The following is a 6620-nucleotide window of genomic DNA, read 5'->3' as shown; positions in this document are numbered from 1 at the left end:
AACTCGCGCACAGCGTCGCGGTCCTCGAAGCGCTCATCTCATCCGCACCACGTCGACCTCACGTCTTCTCCGAGCGGGGCAAGAAGAAACGATTCGAGGCATCCGAGTGTCCGCATCGACCAGAAGGCGACACAGCCGGTTCCGAGAGGACGCCGACAGACTGACAATCGAGGGTCTCGGATTGAACGGGAAGCGCCTCAAGCTGCAGCCGCAGCTCGCAACACAGACCAGTGTCTTCGGGTAAACGAGCTTGTTTGTATGCGAGAGACGAAGGACCGGCACCCTGCCTCCGAGACGAGGTGTCCCTTTAATTTCCGGGACGCTTCGTTCGGGCTCGGCACACGGCGTAGAGGAAAAGGAAACCTCGCTGTTCTCCTATTCACTTAGCATCCTGGCTGAGCCCGACATCGCGAGGCCAATATTGCCGGAGAACTGTATCTTGTCGGTGCCGACAGCGGGGAAGTTTAGGTTCGGGCTGTCGCGTAGGCCCTTGTCGTACCTCGTGTCTTGCCAGAGCTGCGTCGAGTGAGAGAGGGACGCAGTAACGGCTCGGTAGCTTTTGGGATCGAGAGTATGAGCATAACTTTCTAACGCACATGCACACTACATAGAAGAGGTTAAAGTGGCGATATGGGCGAGTTGGTTTCATAACTGACAAAAATGCGACGAGCACAACAACAACAACAACAAAAAGAGACAGCCTAAAGACGCTTGTTTTTCGTACTAGTGTGTTCTCCTGTTTTAAAGTTTGTGCGCTGTCTTTTTTTTTCTAGGTACTTTTTAAATTGCAGTAAGACTCGAATTGGCGTGTACTTTAGCTCCTACAGACTACAGCATATTTTAGAAGAGCGTGTTGTTAACAGCTAATTCGGAACATGAATTGATACAGTCAGTTAGCAGGGTTATACGCAGTCAGAAAAATTAACTGGATAGAATATACTCTAGCCATCATTGGTTGCCCTATCTTTCAAATTTGTATTTACCGTGTCCCCTGTTGGGATCTATAAAAAGGTTTAGGACCTGGGTCTTGTAGCGCTAAAGCCAAATCGTATTTCTTTTATTTCCTTTTTACACCTCAATTATCTACAGCTCTTATTTTGTTATATTATTAAAATCAAGCCGTATAGTTACCAGCAACAACAGTCTTCTTAAAATTTATGCGTATTAAATAAGCGAGCTCGCTTTAATTCATTTTTTAAACAAAAATTAAAACAAAACAGCTTCTGGGCGGCTGAAAACAAATATTAAAAAAAAAATTAATCCAGCTAACGTTTATCTCAGCTTAAAATAATAAAGTGAGTTTTATCCTATGCAAAGCGGACCTATGCAGAAAAGACCCACATTCCAGACAAACCTATAACTGCTTGCAGACCTAACAAACCTACCTTTATATCAACATTTATAGGAGGTTGGTGCCGTCTAACCGGTGACAAGAAAACACGATTGTGGACGATCACACAAATTATAAAGTTGACAAAAAATGTGCTTTTCGTTTCGACGACACGGACTGCTGGATGCTTGTTCCTTTAATGATAGTATGTCTTTAATAGCAATTTTTTTTGTTGTTGTTATTGTTTTTTCCACCAAGATCGGGTTTTCTCGGGTATAAGAGAAGGCAGACAACTGAAACGCCTGAGGCGACACGCCGTCGCCATTGCGAGTCGCTGAGTCGTCCTGTCGTCGGGAACGGGGTGCTGGGACAAGCAGAGGAGGACATACGACGTGCCCCTGTCTTGCCGAGTTCCAGAGGCGAGAGAGTCCCGAACGGAGTGCGATCTTTCGAAACGCTTATTGCGGAACCCCTCTCTTTCTGGCGGTGATGACAACGGCAATTGATGCGCCTACTTGCGGGCTCGCCTACGTCGGCAGTTTGACGCCGATAAGCGAGCTGACTTGCGCGTGGCAAAGAGGAACAAAGGGCACTCGACGTTTTGTTTCTTGCAGGTCTATCAGCGGTGCCCGGTTAAGTGTAACGAGAATCGAATGTCACGTCTGTTTTGAGTGTAAGTTTTTTTTCTTGTCTGTGTAGTTAATAGGGGCCTAGGTCATTTTCTTATGTAGGCAACTGAATATCTGTGTTTCTTGCATTATATTTTCAACACGGCATATTTTGAAAAGAAATGAATCATGACCACAAATAACAACGATATTATGGTCCACTGATCAAGCTCAAAACGAGGAACACGAACGCTGTTAGTTTGCGGCAGATATGTTTCTTCTATTGTGCTTTGCTTTCACCCAAGATACCGTAAAATGACACTCGCTCAGAACGTATTATACTTATCGATGTCTCCGAAAATATTACAAATAATCAGAACACATTTAGTTCTTTTTATTTTCCTTCCAATTTTAAGTTAAGGCAGATGAAAATTTAAAGCACTTCATTGTTAAACTAAAAGCGCACTAGCTCCAAACTATAATAAAAAATAAGATTCTGTTCTACTGTTAAATGCTTACGGTGTTGACTATTAGCATATACTCACACCCATACTCAATTAGACAATTATACCTGCATTCGCAGTCTTCCATAAGCACGTCCCCACTTACGTGCACAGGTAACGAACTCGAGCTGCAGAATTCCACGTCCTCAAGTTCTAAGACAATTACTCTTATGGCGACCCAACTCTCGATTTGTTTCACACCGACAGCTGTTATCGGCTCTTCCTACCACTGGAAATTACCTTCCATGGTTGATGTTGTTGTTACAATTGGGGAGGAGGACCGACCGTGACGCCCTAAGCGGTTAACCTTAGAACTACACGGATGGGGACACCAAATACAATGACTCAGCGCTCGGCCGACATAACCGAACGCGGCGTCAGCGTTCGGCTGGAGTTCCGTGTTCTCCAGTGAGGGGGAAGAGGGGCTCTTTTGTTTCCACTCGGGCCTCCAGGTACAATGCAGCAGGCCCTCTGCCCAGCTCAGCACACAATCAGAAGTGGGTCAAGCTCGCATTCTCTGACGATTGCTTTCGGGGTACATCCGGCACCTAACGTCACTTCGTCGATTGTTAGTATTTTTTACATTACACTGTGCCCCGCGCTCTATTGTAGAAGATGACATGGACATGCCCATAAGGTCTGTAGGCATGTGCACAGGCCTTGTGTTGAGTAAACACCGAGGTGTGGGGAAACAAACGGGTCAGAGCGCCCCCTATAAGGCGATCGTCGTCGATGCAGCCCCTAGAAAAAGATCGCCCGCCGCACATGGGAAGCGAACCTGGATCATCTTCGAGCGAAATGAACGCGCTACCACTTAGATATGCCACAGCTTTAACAACCCGCTTTATACAGACCTTTCTACAAAAAATAAACAAAAGCGTGTAGCCGGTGCCAGTTTGAGTGTTCGGCGTATGGCGCGTGCATTTCTCGCTTTCCTAAAGCGCGAAACACATGTACGACGAAACCGTCCGATCCGACGTCCGACCGCGCAATACGGCGGTCGGAGGCGAGGGTTTTCAACGCTCTCCGATGCTACGAAAACCTTCTCCCCTCAAGGTCATTCCGGCAGTCCGCACGTCGGATCGGACGGTTTCGTCGTACATGTGTTTCGCGCTTAAGCGAGGAACACTCACGTGCCGGGCTGTGAAGATCGCTCGCTGGATTGCGATTTTGTAAACATTGTAAAGGTATATAATTAGGGTATTTGTAGTACCCAATGCCTACTGCTCACGCTCCCTGAAAAAAAAAAAAACATATAACAAAACGCCGTCTTACTACTCTCAGTGCCAAGAGTTCGTGCCGGGAGAGGAGCTATCACGTGGTCCTGAACAAAAAATAATTAAATAAAGGCGTTCGAAATCAAATGGAAGAAAAGAAAACAGATGTCTCTTTTGTTTCGGAGGCTTTTGTTCACTCACTCCACGATCCGAGAACGCGACGTCAATGCCCAACTACCTCGTCGTAAAGTGTAGCCGTCATCGCTGTAGATTAACGCAGGATTGCTCTTTTTTCTTGTTATAGTCAATGACTCAACTTTTGTTTCAGTGGCGCTCCTCGCGCGTGCCGCTTCTAAAGATTTTTCGCGCGCTTTGAAGTGCATGATAAAAAAATAAAAATAAATATTTAGCGAGAAAGACAAGTAGAGGAATCCAGCTTTCGGAAAGCAAATAGAAGTCTCGGAATCTCGACTCACGGGCAAAAAGAAAGAGGGCCAGAAACGTGAAAAAGAAACGCAAATATAAGGTTGTGAAAGAGACGAGGGTTGACGATGGAAGCTGCGGGAAGGACGAGAGAAGCTGCGGGAGGGAAGAGGAAGCCCAGAAGACCGATAACTTATTCCGCAACGTCCGGGACGTTCGCCGCCAGCTCGTCCCCGAATTCCGTCAGCTCATCAGACAATCCGAATCCAATATAGCGGCAAGACGTCGGCAGCGACTGTCGAAGCGAAGATGTGCCGAACGGGCAAAATGAACGACACCACGCGGGGGGGAGAAAATCCGGGGAATGAGACCGGTGCTGGGCAGGGGCGACCTGGAATGGAAGAAAGTAAATGGACACGGGAATACGAGTCCGTTTCCCCGCTTTCCTGCCCCCCCCCCCCCCCCCCCCCCCCTTCCCCCAAACTTCGCCGTCGGATACGTCTCCCACCGCCAACTTTATTGAATTTGCAAAAAGAGCATAGAAAGACGGCTAAATCTGGAACAAACTGAAAGGAAGCCGAGGAACTGCCTGGAGTGCCCGTCTCAAATTCTCGGTAAACGAGCGCACCGAAGGACGGTCCGTGAAGCGCGAGAAAAATGCGGGCGCCATTTTTGGTTTGGCTTCCCACTGAACCGTCAATTTTGAAGGGCGGTGTAGGAGGTCGAGATTCGAGGCGGCAGTCCAAGGTTTTAGTTCTCTCCCTCTTACCCCAATTAATACCTGCGTGCGGCTTAGTCTAAAAGAACGCATATAAGTGTACGACGGTCAAAAAGTATCAAGCTCTGTGCGCTCTAAAAGTCAATTTGTAAACAAACGTTGAATCTGGAATTCGCGAGGTTCACCTCTTTACGTGACATATATTGGTCAACTGGCATATACCTGCGCTATTGTAGTGACTGTGTGCAGATATATCGTTGAAAGAAGTTTGTAGTAGTGAGAATCTGAAGTGCGCGGTTTCTCTTAATAGTTTTCTTAAGAATTATTTGCTTAATTTGTATAAAACAAAAGTGCACCAATGCCGCGCATGAAAATACACGTTTCGGGATGTGGTGCCAGAGTCGAAATCACTGAGCTCCACGAGAGTTTTTATTGTGCATATGCACAACGATAGACCGACAACGCATCTACGACCGGCGTTGCAGAATCTAACCATTTGAGGTGTTTAAAGGCAGCGTATCAAGTTATTTATCAACATGCCAATGTTATCTGCTTAGACGAAAATACCTCTCAGTGTTTATAGAGTAGCTTTCACGTGTCCTTTGTGCCTTTACCAACTTTTGATTACCTACCTATGCAAGGCGATGCATTTTAGTCACGTGTGATGCACGAGAAAGAAAAACATTAGCAATTAATTTGAACCGCGTAGAGAAATAAGTGATGGTATTTGCATGAACTTGAGGTGCATTGAATAAAGTGCATTAAAATCTTAAGTTATGTTGAGCTCTAGTATCGCGACAGATATTTGAATTACAACCTTTTTTGTGTCAACCAGCTTTTTAGGGAAATGTACACGAAGAACAATTCGTAATATTGTAGTGTCAATATGGCTCTGAACTCCTAGGGCACTCCTTTATCACAAGGTCCTCCAAATGTTTCCTATGTAGCCGGGGATGTAATTCAGTTGGACAAGCCATCGCCTCTGTCCAGCAAAATGCTCTGCCGGCAAAACCTTGGAGCCAAAAAAAATCTCTACTTCCGCATTCGGGTAATCTCTAAATTTAGGAGGCGCCGGAAATTTGCAAAAATTATTGGAATAATAAAAAAAAAAGGTGACGGAATTTTGAACGGATCCGCAACTCTTTTTTCGAACAACGGGATGAAGCTAAAAAAGTAGTCAGGGGAAACGAACGCAATCGATCACTGCTGGTTTACGTAGTCAATACAAAAAACAGCCTCTGCGGCCTCGACTGTTTTTCAATATTTTAGAGATCGCTGGAATCAGTGTCCTTTTAACATAAACAAGACCGGTTGTTATGTTTGGATACTGGCTAGCATGTCTTTCTATCTTCAATTTTGTTCCAAGTAGCTCAGTTCGGTGATACTACATACGTGTTCACATAGTACTTCTCTCAACATAAAAAAACAACCTCCTCTACGCCTTGAAGTAGCAATCGACTTTTCATAAAAATCATCGTATACAAAATACCGCGACAGGAGCTCCAGGAAAGAGTAAAGTAAATCTTCCCACTCTGAGTTAATCGAAACTTCCTGCGATTTCTGCGGTGTAATAATGGCAGGGCTGAGATTTAACAGTGTAATACAAGTCAAGGAAAACACGCGCGGGGAAAACGTGACACGATATATTTGCATCCAGAGAGCTATATTTACTTTAATAAGGGGCTGAATTTGTTTTCTTAAGTGCTAAAATATATTTCTATGTATCTCGGGTAGCACGCTTATAAAGAAAGGGTCTGCCACAGAATGGCCCTACTTGCATTTTTTTATTTGTGAATATTCAACGGGTCTATTGTCTTTTAG

The sequence above is a fragment of the Ixodes scapularis genome, unplaced genomic scaffold (genome assembly GCF_016920785.2).
Source record: "Ixodes scapularis isolate PalLabHiFi unplaced genomic scaffold, ASM1692078v2 PGA_scaffold7__128_contigs__length_106722199, whole genome shotgun sequence".
NCBI lineage: Eukaryota > Metazoa > Arthropoda > Arachnida > Ixodida > Ixodidae > Ixodes > Ixodes scapularis.
This window is presented reverse-complemented; position numbering follows the sequence as displayed.